Source organism: Falco punctatus (assembly GCF_963210335.1).
Source record: "Falco punctatus genome assembly, chromosome: 6".
Taxonomy (NCBI): domain Eukaryota; kingdom Metazoa; phylum Chordata; class Aves; order Falconiformes; family Falconidae; genus Falco; species Falco punctatus.
In genome coordinates, this window is record NC_137585.1 from 61,450,762 (window position 1) to 61,470,958 (window position 20,197).

The following is a 20,197-nucleotide window of genomic DNA, read 5'->3' on the forward strand; positions in this document are numbered from 1 at the left end:
TGTGTTACTGCTTCCGAACACCAGCTCAGAACTCAATGACAGCTTCTACTTACATCTTAAAACTGTATGCACTTTGTCCTCAAGCATCTCGAACACAAAGCTTACCAAAACAGTACACACCCTGCCACCAAAACACCTTCACTACCACCCCCAATACAGAAACGCTTGTGCACTTTGATAGCTCCTACTTGCCCAAGAGAAGCAGAGCAAAACTGTTCCAATTCTTTGGCACCGCTGCTGTTGTTCTGCACAGAACAAAAACTGCAGCCAGCAGGTAGTCAAGGTTGAGACCCAAATCAATGTATAATTTATCAGCTGGGTCACAATAACTACAAGTATGCTCTTCACCATGCAAACCCCGGTGTTGCAGCCCAGCTCACCTCAGTTTCTCTCAGGCTAACTGCAGTGGTCTTCTCCTGGCATTTGCTGTTAAGCAGGTAGGCTAGAACTCTGCATGCGGGTGTTTCACCTTGTCGAGCTACAGTAAGTCACTTTTTCAATCATTGCTTTCTAAGCACCTGCAGAGGCTTAATGAATTCTGACTACAAACTTAAAAGAATACTCTGCATGTTCTTTGATTGCTACTTGGAAATTAACTTAAATAGCAAGTAACAGAACACATTTTAAATAAGAGTACAGATTTTAAATACAAGTTCAACAGTGCAAGAGCTATGCATCTGGCCCTTCGAAGATACATATATGAATTAGTTGCAGATTATAAGTTTTATCATATTTTTTCTACCTTAACATAAAGAATTTCATTATTTTCGAATTCCCACAATACTGTAAGATGTTTTCACTAAGGTTACATTTTGTTTGGGGTTTTGGTTGGATTTTTTTTGTTTTGTTTTGTTCTGGTGCCTTGATGTTTGTTTTTTTAAATTTGAAAAAAAATCCATTACACTTTTATTCTGGCTCTGTAAAGGTGGAAATTGAAACAAAAAGGAACAGTGGGGTTATTGTTACACAATCCCTGAAAAAACAACAATGGATTATGTACCAATGAGAAAACCTGAAAGACTATTTGCATCAATAATGCTATGCCTCTAGCTTCCCAATACCAGTCTTAATTTTTCTCTGTGATTAGACGTGTTTCAACTAGTAAATGGTGGCTCAGATTAGACAGTCCACAAATATTTCTAGGATGTTGTAAGAACATGAACCAATTATTTTATTAGTCATAGACAAAACTCCTCCCAGCATCAGCAAATATTAGGTAAAAAGTCAGGAAAGACTATTTAAGGAGTTAATGAACCAAACAATTGCCTTTACTGTAAAAAATAATAGCAAAGCACAAAATTCTGTCTATTCATGACACTAACTGCAGACAAAGGAATAAATGAGTTTGCAAAATAAGATGCAAGAGAAATTCCATCCACACTGAAAATCCTACTAAACATTACACTATCTTCACCGATCAGCGCATTAATGTCTTTGTAAGTAAACAAGTTAAAAAATAGGATTAGAAGTATATTATTTTATTACAGAAAATAACGTTGACAAAAATATTTGTATTACAGAAACAAAACTTGATCTTGAAGTGCATTTTATTTTACGAAGCATTTTCAACTCCTGCAATATGTGCCACACTTTCCCTAATATATGCAGAAGAACAATATTCAACAAAGTTAGGCCGTGGGAATTAAAGAAACCCAGAGTGGTATAAAACTGCTGGTTTAACGCTGACAACTTTTATCATTGAAGACAGCATCTGAACAGTAGCAATTCACAGCTATGAAACAACCTAATTTCACCTCTAAAAGGGCAAGGAAACATGACTTTGAATAGTACCAATGCCATTTTGGAAGTTTGTTGTCTTTGAAAGGTCATTGGCAGTAGTGGGAGGTTTCTGAGGTTTCTGAGGACTGGAAGGAAGTAAATGTCACTCCCGTCTTCAAGAAGGAAGATCCAGGGAACTACAGGCCAGTCCTTACCTCAGTCCCTGAGCAGGTGATAGAAGCAGCCCTGAAGGACAAGAAGGTGAAATCAGCATGGCTATATGAAGGGAAATCATGCCTGACTGACCTGACAGCCTTTGACAACCAGATGGCTGGCTCAGAGGATGAAGGCAGAGCAGACTATGCTTATCTCAATTTTAGCAAGGCTTTCAACACCTTCCCACATAGTATGTTTAGGCAAACTGCTGAAATATGGGCCAACTATGTAGACTGCAAGGTGCAATAAAAAGTGACTGGACTTCTGGGCCCAAAGGGTTATGAACAGCAGCACAAAGTCCAGCTGGACGCCAGTCACTTAGCAGGGGTTGATACAGGGGTCAGTACTGTTTATTGTCTTCATTAATGATCTGAATGATGGGACAAAGTGCATCCTCAGCAAGTTTGCAGACTACACAAAACTCGGATGAGCAGTTAATAATATATCAGATGGCTACGCTGCCATGCAGAGGGACACCGACAGGCTGGGAAACAGGCTAACAGAAACCACATGAAGTTAAACAAAAAAAAAATTGCAAATTCATTCTTACACCTAGGGAGGAATAATCCCAAGCACCAGCACATGCTGTGGACCAGCTGGAAAGCTGCCGTGCAGAAAAGGACCTGAGGGTCCTGGTGGACACCAAGCTGAACATGAGCCATCAATGTGCCCTTGCAGCAAAGAAGGCCTATGGCATCCTCAGGAAGCATTACCAGCAGGTCAAGGGAGGTGATCCTTCCCCTCTGCTCAGCCCTGATAGGACCACAGCTGGAATGCTGGGTTCAGTTCTGGGCTTCTCAGTATGAGAAAGGTATACTGGAGAGACGCCAGTACAGGGTCACACAGATGATAAGGCTTTGGAGCATCTGACACCTGAGAAGTTGGAATGTTCAGCCTAGAAGAGAATGCTCAGGAGGTATCTTGCCAATATGTATAAACACCTGATAGGGTAAAGAAGATGGGAGGCATACTCTACTGCGCCCCGAGAAAGGATAAGAAGCAATGTACAGAAACCAAAATACTGGAAATTCAGCTTAAAACATAAGAAAATACTTTCTTACTGTAAGATTAAACACTGGAGCAGGCTGCTTAGAGAGATTACGGGGTTTCTATTCACAGAGATAATAAAAACCCAACGGGCCACAGTACTGAGCAATTTGCTATAGCTGACACTGCTGTCTGCAAGGGTTAGACCAGACACTTCCTGAGATCCCTTCCAGCCTTAATGATTCTGAGCTTCTGCTCTGCTCGTCTGACTGTTCCACCTGCTTCTGAGAATTCTTCTCTCCGCTTAGTGAATTTAAGTGAACACATACCTAACATCTGGCAGCTTCAGAGGATTTCATTCTGCCCCCTAATATTGCTATCTAGGGACTTGCCTATCTGAGCTTTTACATAGAGGACTGTAATGGCCTGGTTTTTCACCTTTAAGACAGTCAGCAATGAGTGAGAATGTGACTTGACTCTGATGTATGTGAAGAGATTCAAACAGCTTCATCTAATACATTAAGATACATATTCCCTATATATGAAAACTGAAATGCTGTATCAGTAATATCAGTCACAACTCCTGGTGGTGGTGATCTCAGAAACATCCTAGTTGTCCCATTAGCCACAGACAAGTGGTTCAACTCTTTTTAAGCTTGGATAGAGAAAGACACACGCATAGGTGACTGGGTCAAAATTCTGCCTGTCTGTAGATACAACTCTTGCCAATAAGGTAGGAACTCGGGGCTCTAAACTTCCTCACCTCTTATTTTTCAAACAGCTTTTTCAGGAAAATACTGAAGCCTTGAGGCTATGGCCATGCTTCCAGGTGAATGTAAGCCTCTGCTTATGGTGAAAGGCAGAATTCACAAGAAAGGGAGAATTGCACGAGACACTGCAGTCTAGTGAAGCGCACGTACCCTTGTACAAAGAAGCCTCTGGATCTTGGATGTTTGTTTTCTACTTTAGACACCAAAGGGATGCAATGCATGCATCATATACCTTTAAATTTGCTAAGGCTTTTTCATATAGTAAATGTAAATATAAGCTGTAAAGCAATCTATGTACATAGACTTGTACGTCTACCTCAACAGGAGACTTTCTGAGTAGTACTGCCAAACTTTTAGAAAAGAAAGCCAGGAAAGCAAACAAATGCTCAGAGACAAAGTACATGGCAAATATTCTCATTTGCTACAAACAACGGCTGTTAAAACTAACACACACCAATTAACCACCCCTTTGTAACAGATATTTCTACAGTGAGTATTAGTGATTTTCATTTTTGTAGTTAAAACTAAGAACAAAAAGTTAAATACCCATCTGATGCATAAAAACAATTTTCTGTGATAACCAAATTCATACTGCAGATTTGGAAAATTGTGACTTTTTTAGTTTGGAATCCCTAATTTAAATGCAAACTAATAATTCTTAAAGATGATAATGCAAGCACCAGGGAAATATCGGTCCTCATGTTATATTTTATTTATCCAAAAGTTGCTGGGAACAGGAGTATATATATAGTTATACTATAAACAGCATTATACATCTATTAATAAAAAATTGAATCTAACCTTTCAAACTATTCAAAAGCTCTTAAAATGAGGCAAATATCTCTGATCATTTAAGATCTTGTCTTCTCCACCACTTTTGGAGAAGAGACACTTGGCATAAAATGAAGAAGGGAAAGAATAAAGGAGGGAGACCCCTGTCCTGCAAAGAATTAACCTAATAGCAGACGATTAGGCATGTATATGTAAACACTAACTTATAAAACTTGCATATATATTCTTTAATATTTTTAAACTTTTGAGTTTTAATCATGTTTAAAATACCTAGTCATTACTGTAAAAAAATGAATGATTTGTCAAAAAAATTGTTTATGAGCAATGGGGAGATGAGTTTACTTGAATATCTCTCTTTAAAAAATTCTCTTTACTGTCTGTGGAAATCTTGAATGGAAAAGCAATCAGTAAAGGAGTAACATAATGATTATGCTAATGGTTTCCTTCATACCAGTGAAAAAATATTGCTGCCAAAGACATCTAACAACATCAGTTTTTCATCCAGGGTTGAAATCAAACACTCATTTCAATACAGTATTTGAAACAGCTTTAAAATTACTTCTACTTCTTGAACATGATCTCTGGCAGCCTGCATTACCTTTTAGCAGCATATACTACTGCTAATAAATTATATAATCAAGTAGTCTTGCTCTTGCTCTATCTCAAGTGGGAGTTCAAGAACACCGCAGACTGACATACATAAGCATTGCTCCAGAAAACTGGTCATGCTCCCTTTTCGTCATGTCTACAAAAGTGCTTGTGCAGCCATGTATTAATGCACACTGTGTGATCTAAGTGAAAATAACCAAGGAAAAAAAGATTTGTCTCATTCCATGAGCTCCTTCATCTGATCCACCACACAGCCTCACACACACACACACACACCCTTGCTGCACAAAAAAAAGAGTATGTGTAAGGGCAGAAAAGGCAGCTGAGACTATTTCCATTAGTGAAACCATTTACCACCAATTACACTTCTGTCAAACTAAGACGTAAGCAACTTTGCTAACTCCCCCTCTCTGCTCCTGACTCTTGGTATTTCATCTGGCCAATACAGAGATTACATAAACAAGCTGATCATCAGGCTTTAAATAAATAGAGTTGTCTGTGTTTACAAGTGTCTGACAAAGACTTCCAGATGTTAAACCGACCCCACCATTACAAATCGCTACAGTTAAAATGCACTAAAACCCACTCTTTTTGAATCATGTGCAAACTCTGGAGTCAGCTGGACTATAAAAATGGTTCACATGAATCCCTTGAAAGACTAATTAAAAGTTGTGCAAACAATTAATGCAAATCACTTCGATCTAACAAGACTATTACGTTTGCTGGTGTATATATACATATACTGGCATGTAGAATACATACAGTGTTTTAGAATTTGACTACACACTAGCGTGAATTATGATACATAGTAATATTCCTGCAACATGCAAGGTTAAATTTTGAATGAAATTAGGACATCAAAACAATCTATCTTTTTATATGCAATCCAAATACGGGCTTCCTACAAAGCTTCCTACACAATATTCAAGATGTGAGTAAATAACAGGTTCACTGCATGGAGGCCTGTTGTTGGGGTTTCTTGCTTTTTCAATGTATTAAGGAACAGGTAGATTCTATCTCCACACAGCCGATCAAGTTAGCTCCAATCTCCTTCATGAGTCACATCTTGATTAACTACATCTACTTTCTTCTTACATTCAATACAACTTTACATTGCCATTTCCTTGGAAACAGCAGTTTTATCTTCTGCAATGCAGACAAAATTTCACTCAGATATTGAAGTGAGATAAAATCTGAATGCTTGACAACCGAAAGGCAATCTGATCCCAATACAAGCCAGGAATTACTGGAGATGTGAAAAGTAGGGGAAAGAAAAATTAAACACACTTCTTCCCTCTCCCACCAAAATTCCCCAAAAGCATCTCTCAGAGCAAGAGAGTCACAGAGATACCATTTACCTTCCATTCCTGAATCTAAACCCCTTGAAAATTTCTAGAGATGTTTTTCATGGAATGCAACACAAATTCAACTTTGAATGGAAACGCTTTCACCACTGGGAGGAGGGGAATCTCCATTCATTATTTCCATAGGAACCATTCTTTCCAGAAGCAGTCTAAGGTGCTTTCAGTAAGCTTAAAGCAGCAATTATATCACTCAACTACTTGCACTCTTTGTAGCTGTGCACCTTATAGATCTCTGCTTGGACAGAATACTTGTACATACAAAACCATCCCAGGCTCCTTTCCCTCCCCTTATTCTCCTAGCTGCCCATTTTACAACTATTTCCGAGATTAATTACATTTTATTTTTTCCTGGTGTGGATTTCCTAGGGATGACCTTAAACACTCGTTACTCACCCAATAAATCTCTTTTATAAGCAGTCATTCTAAAAATGTGCTTTTATTTCTAAAACTGTTAAGAAAGCATGAAGTTATCACCACCTATTAATCAGTTACAAAATAAAGTGAAACACCAACCTGGTAAGATTAAACAAAAACGAAAGCTGACCTACTGTTCTTAAATAGCCTGACAAAATTTTTCATATTTTGGTCTTCCTTTGATTTGTACTCTGGCAAGTTGAACCAACACATTTTAGAAAAGCCTCGTTTAATTTGCATCCAACTGATCTTTTAAAAATGTGCCATAATGAATAACACAGAATAAAACTTTGAGCAGGAAAAAGATATTCCTATATTCTGGACGTTACAATGAAATTGCCAGAACTGTTTGATACTGTGGCACCCAGATAATCAATTCCAGATCAGCAATTCAGAACAACCTCTTTCATGTGAAGCAGCTGATGTAGACAAGCAAGACCTAAAAGAAAATTCATAGGGGAAAAGGAAGATATAGTTTCTTTACCTGTGATAGAGAAGAAACTTAAGGTTAATATACCCACTGGTCCCAGACTTCCGAAATACTGGGTGAGGCAGGCACATACAAAAGCTGAAAGGCAATGGCATTATGGTCTATACAAGGATGATGCTTTCTTTAGGAAGGAAGCCATTAGAGAAAATATAAACATAAATTCAGTAAAGTACATTAATCTGTTAGAGTACCTGCCTATACTGAGAGAGACACAGACACACAGACTGACCAACCGACCTCTCCAGACATAGAGTAACCTTAAAATAAATTAGGACAGCACAAGTCACTAGTTCTCCTAGATTGACTTTGAATTTCCCAGGCCTTCCCCACTGCAGCCCACATGAAATCCATATATCTCGAACAGGTTCCAGGTGGCCTCTTCTACCTCTTGACTATGCAACCCTTTGGGGAGAGATGCTATTAAACTTCTCTTTTTAAAAGGGAAATATGAAAGCATGTCATTCTCTGTGACGTGCGTGTGTTTCTGGACTGTGGATGAATGACATCCTAGGTGAAAACACTACAGTTCTCTTTACCTGTCAGAGCAGAGCCTCAGTGAAGTACTGCTCATCTAAGACACGCATCTGCACAGCCTGTTCATATGCTGGTTTGCTTTTCTAGGAATCGGGAGCAACGAAGACAACCATGCAAAAAATGCTTCTCCCCAAAATCTGCCAAGGTCCAGCCTCAGCTCTGGCTCAGCAGCGGCCTTATCTGGCTCCTGAAGAGTCACTCAAATGTTCTTAAGTGCAGCCTGCCTGGGCCCCACACCCCACAGACACAGGCATGCCCCTTTCTGAGCCCAGCTGAGTGGGAAGCATGGTTCAAAGGCACCCGAGGGCCTGGAAGAAGAGCCAGCCAGGCTGCAGCATGAGCAGGAACATCTCAGTCTGCCACAAATAATGTTCATTCTATCCTGACCTACTGATACATATTTGCACCATGTTCCCAAAAGTATTCTGTATTACACACATTATCTGTCTCTAATTACTTCACAGGATAAAGTCCAACTATTCCAGCTATTAAGTACCTGTTCAATTGTAAAGAAAAAAAAATTAAATATGTTAGTACACCAATTATCAAACTGTGACACAATTTTCGGTCAGACTTACTTCATGTCATGGTAACAAAATTTAAAACTCTTAACGCAAAATTTTTTATCTGCCCTTACATAATTCCACAGTTACAATTGTATGAATGTTTTGTATGAAGAAAAACTCATTAAAATATTAAGTTGTTGGTTCTTTGCTTAAAACCCAGTATGAACTAAATCTAATGCCTAACTTTTTGGGCTACTTCTTGGCCAATATGGTTTAAAAATCCATTTGTATTTTTATACAAACAAATGGAGAATTGGAAAGTTTATTAGTTCTTATTCTTCACCAGTATCTCTTGATCAGCTTTGAAATGGATGTGAATGACACAATCACAGAATGGTTAATGTTGAAAGGGACACTGTATTTTTATTACATGTATTACATACTTTATTTTTATGTAATATCTTCTCTTAGATTGTAGCATACTGTTTATAAATCAACATGAAAACAGTCATGAGATTAAAGTAAGGCTATAGTATGCTTACAGTGCTCTAGGTTACAAAATTACCTATAACTTGTGACGTGAAATAAACCAAATTATTTATTACAGATGAAATTTGCTCAGAAAAAGGAGACACCAACATGAAAGAAAATGAAAGCAATACAGTGAAAATATTATTTCTACCTAGTGATCAGCCTGGGTAGCGAGCTGAATCCCAAAGGAGTGGGGGGTGGGATGGGTGGGGGGGTGGAGAAACAAATAGTTTTGGGAAAACAAATTTCAGTCAGGGAAAAGTTAGATGTCCTTAATTCTGTTCACTTACTTAAGTGAACTTTGTTTTACAGTCTTATCTACTATCTTTAATTAATATGGATTTCAAACAAGAAATAAACCAGACATGCTAAAACGCCTGGGTGCAAGTGATATGTATTACTCCTGTGAAGCCAAAAGACTTATGACTCATCTCCCTGTTTACATAGAGCCAGAAGGCCACAGAGAAACACTGCAAGAATGTCTAGGGAATCAAGTCAGACATCTAACAGGAAAGTAAGTATCCTCAATTCCTACCTGTGAAGAAATCTATCAAGGGCATCAGGTGAGAAGAAAAAACCTAAAGAAATACCTGCAGGCGAGACAAGTAACTCCTAGGGAAGTCAAGTGTCATCAAGAAGAAAACAGCTCCCAAAAATAAGGAAACCAAAAATACTGACTAAAATACATGAACAGATATTTTTCTTTCTTCATTATTCTCCACTTCTATACCCAAGGAATATCTAACAACAAAGAGCCAGACCAAGAGTTCAGGGCAAGCAATTAGGCACTCAGAATAAAAGGCTATGAAGGAGCTGATTAGATCAGGCCATCAAAGCCTGACTAGATCTCAGGTGACTCACTGACAGAGCACAGCTGGAAAAACAATCAGAAAGACAGTGATCATACCCAACATATGACCTTCATGGATCAGTGTAGAATAGTCATAAACTAGAAAAGTAGGCTTCCTAAAATTCCCTGAAAATAAAGAGAGCTTGAAAATACTTGCACAAAGCTCCCAAATTCAATGTGTCTGTCAGTCATTTAAAAAAAAAATAATCAGTATGTCACTAGAAACTTGAGGAACAGTTTCAACACATAAGGAGAAAGCACGGGATCTAAACCACACAACTTGATGCTGAAACAGGACAGCATTTTGAAAAAGGTAGAATTCAGATAGACATAAACCTTTACAGCTCTGAGAAATTAAGAGAGTAGTGTCAGTTCTTAAGGGTCTTTCCCAACCTAAATGATTCTAGGATTTCAAGTCACAGAAGGAGCTAAGTCACAATAGAAAACTCACAGTAGAGGTGATGACAGTCAAAATACAAACAGAATCTGCTGAAGTACTTTATAGCAAGTGTTAATATGAAATCCTGCATGGAGCTACACGCATAGCCCCTGCACACCACACTACCCTGTGTCCAGACATACAGAAAGACAAAATACAATTTCCCAGAACTATTTTCCATGAGATTTGTCTCACATCTTACAAAGCAGTATAAACTTTTTCAACCTCTCCTTAGACTGCTGAGTTGCTTGTTGACTTGTCTACACAGTGGTTTGCACACTATGTACCAGAAACACAACTAGTGGTAAAATCAGCTTCTTCAGTGGAACCAATTTAAAACGATGAACCATCCTGCCCACCTCCGCCAGGTGCTGGTTTTAAGTAAAGAAGAGAGGCCCTTGTCGGTGAGTTTACCAGTGGAATGGACTTGACAGCTTCTACTAACAAATAAACGGAGGCTGAAAAGCCAGAGGCTACTCTACAGCTCCAAAACCAGGTGACACAGTCACCACATCCATACTCCAAGTACTTGATGAGGTCTCCTCCATGTCCCATGTGGTGTCCCTAAGAAATAAAAATCTGTAGGTTCCTCCCACCCCACCACGAGTCAAAAGTACATGAAACAACACAAGGACTGAACTACAGACCAAAGCGGGTTTTTTTATAGCGTGAAACCTAGGTCTGTGTTACACAGCCCAGCGTGTTAAGGGCATGCAGTTGTTTCTGACCTAGCAAAGGCTAGTAGTGCCCTCATAGCCAAACCTGGGGCTGTGATGTTCATGCTACATGTGAGGACTGCTTCCTGGCACATTACTCCTCAGACAGTCCCCAGGTATGATACAGGAGAGCACTAGGCAGCATGAACCAAAATCATACCAGAAAACCTTACTAATGATTAAACCACAGGCTCTACTAGCAGTGCAGCAGCCGAGCTCACGCCCAGGTCTTGCTGTCTTTAACAGTATAAACTTAGTCAGACTGGTTCCACCAAACAACTCCGAATTCTGGATTACTCCTCCCTCCTGAGCCATCACATTAATTACACCAGACTACAAGGCTGTAGAAAGCAGGCTCTCCCCCCCCCCCCCAGTCCTCACACCACTGTGGAACTGCAATATGCACCTTCTAAACACATCTCAGTAACGACCACTATGATATTCTCTAACTTAGTATGAATAACACAAATGCATGATCCATGTTATAAATATGTTTGACAACTACTGCTGTGTATTTCTGCAGAGCTGTATAAATTTCTGCTCACCCTTCTGCAACAGTGAGCAAGTTGTCTCCCCTCTCCACCTTGCACAAAGACATTCAGCAGGAATCCCCTTTGGTCCGCTGTAGATTCTTGCAGAAAACCATCCTCCCTCTCTGTACACACTCCACAAGTACTTCTAACTTCGTTACCTAGGCTTCAGACTTGTTCCTGGCATGAGAGCAGTATTAACTTAAATTGACCCTCTAGAACAGAAAAGCAAAAAAGTGCAGGAATCACGAGTATTACCATACCTTACAGAAGCTTTTGATATTAATCAGGCTGTGTCACCTATTTGTACAAGCAGATATGGCAGGAAGCCCTTTTTTCAACAACTTTGTATTTACCTGAGCACTATTCTTCCCACAGAAACCTCAGCTACAGTGTACCATTATACTCTAAAGGATCACATTTTTCCCCCAAGAAATTTTAATACAAAACTGGGAGGAGATACCCACTTAGAAATCATCATTTTGGACAGCTGAACAGAATTTCCATATTAACTCTTTCAGAGGTAAAAAAATCTTCTCAAACCAGCATTCAGTTAGCTGAGTTAAAAAGGGATGCTAGTCAAAAAAAGAAAGCATGTGGGAAAGAAAATTAATTCCTTCACATGAGGCCCCTGCTGACTGCTCAAAACATTAGTTGGAGCAACTTATTGCAACTTATGCAATTTCTGGAGCCTAGCTTCATGAACTCAACAGTGAAAGAAACAAACGGCACAATGGCAAAAGAAGTGCCTGCTCATAGAGGCTGAGTACACAGCAGCACCTGCAGATAAGAAAAAAAGAAAAGTAAACAAATCCTTCCCCAAATAAAAACTTAATGGAAGGATCACAACTGAGCTTGAGAGAAACTACACGGAAGAAATCATAACTTACACACTTTGCTTCCAACTTGGTCTGCACAAGGATTTTGAAAGTACCTGAAGAGGAGGCTGTGCTGAAACCCCTGCAGTTCTTGGCACAACTGTGAATCTAAAGCAGGAGTAAGAAGCCTCCACACCACCTTGCCTTCACACATACAGGCTTAATTCAGTTTTAGTTTTCATGCAGGTCCTGTGATGAATAGTTATACACTTGTAAAGGCACATAAACCCAAGTATTCAATTATAAGAAACTTCATGGGTACATTGAACTTAATTTACCAGGAGTGAAATGCATTCCTGAAACAAATTTAAAGCTTAAACCACTTATCCACTAAATTAAACTTCAATGAACACAGCTGTTAATGTCCATCATTTTGTATTTCTTTCTAAGAAAAGCAAAGCTTGTTTGTCAAAAGTAATCAAATTTATGCTGACAATGATCAGGCACTGAACACAAATTATGCCTTCCACAAACAGAAGTATTTCTCTTTTCGATCAGATGTTATGAAGACAAATATTGATCACCATGTATTAGTATTTCCCTACAAGAGCGAAGTCAGATGACTAAGTAGGGATGCCCAAACTGCATCCTCAAGGCCACAATATCACCAACCAAACAGCCTCATCTGGCTCACAGCCAGGTTACAGCTACCCACTTTCCCTTCAGTCTCACATTAGTAACCGCTAGCTCTCCACTTCCTGACTTCTCAGGGGCAAAGAGGACGGCGATTTCACTTGTAAGCACTTTCTGAAAGCAGCAGTATTAGGTAGTGCACACACAATATAGTTGAATCAGATTTGCTGAGCATTGTGCAGATCCTTTGGGAATGTAAAACCCACTGAACATGCATGGATCAGCAGCACTACACATAGGCACACATATACTAAATTTGTTCACATGAGAGAAGAGGATGACTTTGGCCGAGAAACCTGTGCTGCTATGTCTATTACACAGCCCATTCTGCTGAGAAATCCACACTCCACTGTTTCAAAACTCAGTTTCTATTTTAACAACAAAATAAAGCAAACAAACACACACACAATTTAGCTAAAAACTAGCAATCTCGTTTTTGCACAGCAATTCATTCAGTGTCTTTAAAGCCTCCAGTTATACCAGACAAGACCACCATGCAACGTTATTACTCCTAAACTCAGAGAAGTTACCTTACAGATTAGAGTTACTGCACGAGGTGGGTTTTTTTTCGTCTCCACCAATACTGACAAAAAGCATTTGAAGAAAATTAAGACTGCACCTCATCCAATTCAGAATGGGTCAGAACACTGTTGACTTCTGCAACTTTCATTCAAATTCTTGCAGCCACATGCATCACGACACTGCCTTTCCTGACATCACCATGCAATGCATTTTCCCACAAGATCTCTTAGGTGGAACACAAAGAATAGTACTCCGTGAGTAGTGTTCAGTATTTTGTTTTTCTTTATTTTTCAAAAAGGGGCCACCATGCCTTATTCACTACCATTAACACACTCAAACTGCTCTGAATACATGCCCATATTGCTAGAAACTACGTGATGGCCTGATGATACGTGATCATGGGAAGATGGAACTCCTGTGTTCCTGTTTTCCTTATACACATCACAGGAATAATTTGGGTCTCCCAGACCATACCAATCATGGCAGTTAAACATCTGAAGCACCCAGTTCAAGTCATGAACTATACAGGGCAGCAAATTCCCTGCAACTAATCTCACTTACTTTAAAAACACTGCACACACAAGATTGACTTCAGATGCAAAACTATTTTAAAAACTAAGTGTTGTTTTAATATTTAAACAACACTAAATTTGAATACTTTTTAACCCATTTTTATGGGAACATCAGTAGACATACAGTAAGATTTCCTCACAACTCTTTCTATTGCATTCACTACTATTGCTTAAGTGCTTTGCAAATACTGTTTTCATACCATCTGTGTGAAGTGGATCATGTTCTTAATCTGCAAATAGAAAACCTAAGATGAACATTATCTGGTAATTAGCTGTCAGATACAGGAGTCCCACAATCTGATTTAGCAGAATCACATACAACTTCATATACTCAAACACAGCTCCTCCTAATTTACATATTTCTGTATTTTACTCACATTTTATTTACTCACTTTTTTATAGAATACCAACGTTAAAACCACATTATTATGTGAAATAATCCTTGGCCTAACATCTGAAGAAATACAGTATAGAAAATAAAACATATGCCTTAGCACATTTGGGCATGCCCTGTAGCACAACTGCATTTTCTCTACAGACAGAAGTTAGTATCAAGTAACACCATGGCAATATACTTATAAAAGATGAATTACTACTCTTGAATGTATGCACACAGTTCTACTTTGCAAGAACTACATGAAACCTAGATGCAAAACATCTTTGAAAAGCTGTGGTCAGGTATGACTAGATATGAGTATCATTACTGCATACTTTGGATAATGAGTGTAATTGCAAACTGATGCTGTATGACATTACACTGCTGCACAAAATAAAAAGCCAGGAAATGCAAAATAGACACGTATAAACTGCAGTGCGAGTTGAGAAGCTTATTTGGCAGCATAGTCTTGGCAGAGATTCACGTACAAAACTCTGGGGAAGCTTGTGTCAAACAGGTTTTCAGCTGTGTTTCCTAACATAGATGCACGTAATACTTCAGCTCTCTGCATTCATCGTAGTTTGTCACACAGCTAAGAAGTCACTACAGACTTTTATTCCCTAACTTTATTTACTGCTTTCAGCATAGCTTACAAGGTGCCTCTATCAAACATTTACAGCTTTCTAACACTGCCATATCTCACTGCTTAAAAAAATTTCAACATGTTGGATCACATCGAAAGCAAAGAATGGTATTTAAGCAATCAGAACTGTATCAGAGCACTTCTGTGGGATTCTCTTTTGACTGCATTCCTTTTAGAAACCGCCAGCAATGTTCTGGTAAGATACTGAGCTTTTTTAGAACAAAAGGTTAAAAAAAGATCAAATGTGGTTTTCCTTCGATTTCCATAGGCTCTTGAATGACTTGCAACTAAACACTTAAGTCATAACTAAATGGTCACACTAATAAATCAAGTTTAGATGATTTCACCAGCCACCTAACCTATTCATCACTGAAGTTAATTATGATAAACCCAACCTGTTGTGGCATGTTTTTATAATTACATCATCAGATGAGTGCTAATTATGTAAAAATTTCATCCTATTCTCACCTCCAATTAACAAGGATTCTTTCAAAGATACTGGGTAATTTGTACACTAAAACAGAATGACTATCCAAGCTTCTATCACAAGCTAATCCCTTGCAGAGAACAAAAACCTGCATTGCTGTTACAGAGAAGAGTGTGAGGAATCAAAGACATGGAAATACTACTGTGTATGCAAGTCAGTGTTGAGAGTTGAAAACTAGAGTAACTTAACCTTTTGTGGCATTGGATTAACAGCTCCACAGAATTTTGGTACTAGGGACAAACTTTAGCATTCTAACACACATAATTTGAATTTACTTCAAGAATATGATACAACATATAGTGTAAAGCCAAGGTTCAGTGCTACAAATGAAGTGACATTCTTTGTCTAGCAAATCTGTCTAGTGTTGACAACTGTGATTCAGTGTGGAAGTTTAACTGCCTCAAACGTATCTTCACAAGTTGCATCTTGTATAAAATAATTTGGATTCATAAATAATTCTTACAATAATTTAAGATTCAGCATCTTAATTTCTTTAATTTCTTGTTGCTGCACAATCTAAAAGCAATAAAGGGACTCCAAGAAACGCCCATCACAATTGCATACACAAAACAAATTAGCAGCTGGAACAAAATGATCGCAACTTCTACCTAGAGTGAAGGGCCTTGAATGAGGCCCTAAGCTTTGCAGCAGTATATCATACGCAATCAGGTACAGCATAACTGTGTGGCTTAACAAAAAGAGTGAATCATGTCTCCTACTAGCGTCACAGACTTCTGAATGCTTAAGAAGCAAAATTCCCTTACTAGTTTCATGCCAGCAATACAAATTCAAAAGCAAGTTTCTAGCAGATGACCATAGAGAGACCTTCGGCAGTGATTTCAGACACAAAAGGTATTGGTAACTGTGATAGTTACGATCCGCGGTTTCTTAACTTGGAATTACGAAATACACTGGAAAAATTTTGCTTGTGTGACAACCATAAAGATCAGCATTCCCTTTTTACAGCAGGATACTCTAAATCATTCTCGTTTTTACAAACAAGAACATTTCAACCTTTCACTTGAAGGATTCAGATTACTTATTTCAGAAAGGTTGAACCTCATTACCTAAGTGATTCAGAGCTTCCCCTTTTCACACTCACAGGCCCAAAAATTGATATCTCATACTCTCCCTAATTGATTTCCAAGTAATGTTAATAGCAAAAAATCATTCTGGTATGCTTGGTCCAAGTTTGCCAGGAAGAGGAAAGGATTCAGCCCATATAAGTTTAGATGCCTGCACCTGACGTAGTGAGACCCCTTTTGTCATCAGTGGGGAGAAAAACACATCTAGAACACATTAAACCCTACTCCCATGCCAATGTCAAAAATCACTCTGAAGATCTCAAATATTGCATTGGTTCTTGGTTCTTTTGCCAATACATATTTACTGAACTACTGCCATACCTCACACTTAAATGTCAAACTGGTCGTAACTGATTAATTTTTTTGCAGTGTGTTCGTACACTGCACAGCAAAACTAGTGTTCACAGACACTACATCATTTGAAATAAAATGCAAGCAGAAAGGAACCAAAGGTAACTATGAAGCAAAGGATTTCAAACTCCTTCCAAGGTACTGAGAACAACAGTTCTGTGTGATTACAGCACAGTTTCCAGAAAAACAGCCAGTTGTGATTTGAAGGTTTAAAGCGATGGAGGACCTGCACACGTCTCCCCCACGGCAAAGCTTTATGTTGGCTTTGGATTAATCTCCTCAGCCTTCCCAATTTATTCTCCAATGTTTTGAGGACACCATAAAGTAGCAGAGATACCACAACATCCTGCCATGCTCAGATATTGCTTCTATAATGACACGGAAGTTATGTTAACCCTACTGCCACAGGTATACACCAAGAAGGGCACATTTGTGTTTCTCGTCTCCTAAAATACTCTCCAAACAACTCAATTCAGGGAAGCAGGTGACCATGATATCACCACAACCTGAATGCTTTAATATAAAGCAGAGGCCTCGCATATGGTTGGGCATTTTTTGAGCATTAGCACAACAGTATGTAGTATATATAGTATGTAGTGCTATACAATAGTAGCATTTTTCCATGCTCTAGAACTCAGCAAGTCTTCTAAAAGACTTAAAAAAAATCATCAGTAAACTAATTGTTTTTTCAGCCAAATCTTGTAGGGGGGTTTGATGTAAGTTATCTTTATATTGCGTACATATTAGCACCTTCTTCAATTAAGAAAAGATAAAATGTCCGTCACCCTGAAGATAGTATCATTGCTGCCCAACTGCAAGACAGACATTGATGTCAAATAGTTTTACGTTGTTTTCGATTTTACCATCTCTGTTAAGAAAAAGCTATTATTTATGTATTTGCCAGACTCCACTTATTCCTTATTAAAGTAGTAACTTTAAAGTACAAACTTTTAACTATGCTTGTCCTTAGCATTACAAATTTTAGCTAACGAGTTCTAATCTTCATTACACATAACTTACCACTGTCAGACTAAATCCCTGTACACATCAACGAGCAGTCCACAGCACTGTGACTCACAAGCTGAGAGCCACTCAATTGCAACACTAAAAATAGGAGGAAAATCAAGCACGGAAGTCAGAGCCAGACGTAACACTTCTATTTGGGAGTGGATTTAGTGTTGACTCACCTGGTGAGGTATGGCTTTACACACTATCTTTTGCTAAAGTTAAGTAACACTGTAATTGTTTTTCAATGTTTGTAATGTTGCTAGACCTATCTTCCTTATTTTCAATATAAAATAATTGAGAAGCCCATTTCAGCCAAATAGTTCTGCTTCAAGGAAAATGCTCTCAGGTCTTGTATATTTTTTAAATCTATTCTTAAACAAATCTCCTATCTCTGTGCTTTGCATCAAGGACTTTAAATTCAGCCAGAGTTTTAAAACAATGTGTATTTCGCCCATGAGAACAGCAACACCTGACAATATCAAAATACAACTGAAAGATCATTTTAAGGATTGGAAATAAAACCAGTGTTCAGCAACGTATTTGCCCATCAAACATGAAGTCAGTATTAACCTTTCTTGTTTACCACAGCCCCAGTAATTATGTATTTACAAATTTCATAAAATAACAGAATGGACAAATCAGTGAAAACATCTAACACTAAAGCAACGTATTTATTCTGCTTAGTAGACAGAATTAGAATAAATATTGGTCAATGGCAACTAGAATTGACTGAATTCTTAGATCTAAAACATAAACTCTACTTTTAGCAACAGAATTAGGCTTAATTTGCACAGAGTAGAATCAAAAGGGAACTAAGTCATCGAAGATGAAATAACACTGCTGTCAAATTCTGTTCAAATTGGGTAAGCTGTAAGTCTTCCAATAAAAAGCAAGTTGACAACTGCCAGTAATAAACTGATTAAGTCTCAGCAGCTACAACTTTCTAAGGTTCCATCTGTTCTGTACATGTGCCACCCTGGGTCTTTGCCAGATCTGAGGCCTGGGATTCTCTTCTGTATTGTCAGTGACAGGACGCCCCCGCTGTGCTCTGTCAACAAAGTAGTAGTGCCTGTTTGAATACCGAGGTGACAAATTTGGAACTGTGTATGATACAATTAATACAGACAGCCTAGTAAATAGTAACTGAGATTTCTGGTCAAGAATAGAAAATATGGATTAAAAAACGGGGCATGGGAATACAGCCAAAGCATTATGTAGTAATACCACTAGGGCAAACAGTGACAACTTTTGGAATATTTGCTGAAGAAGTGAAAAGAGTGAATACTATAAGGAAGAGCCTAACAAACAACTTGGAAAAAGCGTAAAAACATTTCAGAATGAGGAATCCTGCCAAAGAATCTGCACAAAGACAATAGATCAGGTTATACAAGGCATACTTTGAGAAGACAGTCTCTCTGCAGAAATATTTTTGTTGGTGTTCACCATGCAAAAGCATGGTAAGGGTCTCATATCAGAACATTTCTTCATGGAAGACTCAAAGAATCTGCTTCAAACAGAAGTGCTGGTAGAACTTAAAAACAAGTTAACAAAACGAAAAAACGAGTTGCCAGAATGACAAGGTATTTATTCTTTGAGCTTTGAAAAAACTATTGGTATTACTGAAAAACACGATAGCTGAACTACTCAAGATCATATATGATCTCTCACTTAAAATTGCCCTAGTACGAGTGGTTAACATAATCACCATCTTTAAGAAGATTCTAAAGGAGACCAGAGAACTACAGATGAGGAAGCTTGATATTTATACGGAATAAAGTGGTGCTAGTTAATTCTAGAACAGTTAGGGAATAAGTGAGTAAATACGATATAGTGCAGAAGAGTCACCAGGCCAAAACCGTTACACTTCACAGGTCTAATACAGCTTTAAGTTAAATGTCCAGAAGAGAAAGCTGGTTGACAGCCTGCTGCATTTCAAAAATGCATTCCCCAAAGCCTCCTACAGAAATTAAACTACGCTAGAATAAGAGCTAATGTCCTTTTGAGAATAAATTACTGGTGAAAAGACAGGAAATAATGGTGGACCCTAATGGTCAGCTTTTGCAGTGAACGGAGTATCCAGAAGAGTTCCACAGGAACCTGTTCTGGGACCTGCGCTTTACAATACATTTGGGGAGGACATGTCCATAGACACTATTCAGAACAGAAAAGATGAAG

At 38.4% G+C, this 20,197-nt stretch overlaps 1 protein-coding gene across 2 annotated transcripts in view; it reads right to left on the bottom strand.

The window, feature by feature from the left end:
* Positions 1 to 20,197, bottom strand: part of PAWR (pro-apoptotic WT1 regulator) — an 82,943-nt gene that overhangs the window by 18,514 nt on the left and 44,232 nt on the right. The gene's annotated exons all lie outside the window — the stretch shown is intronic.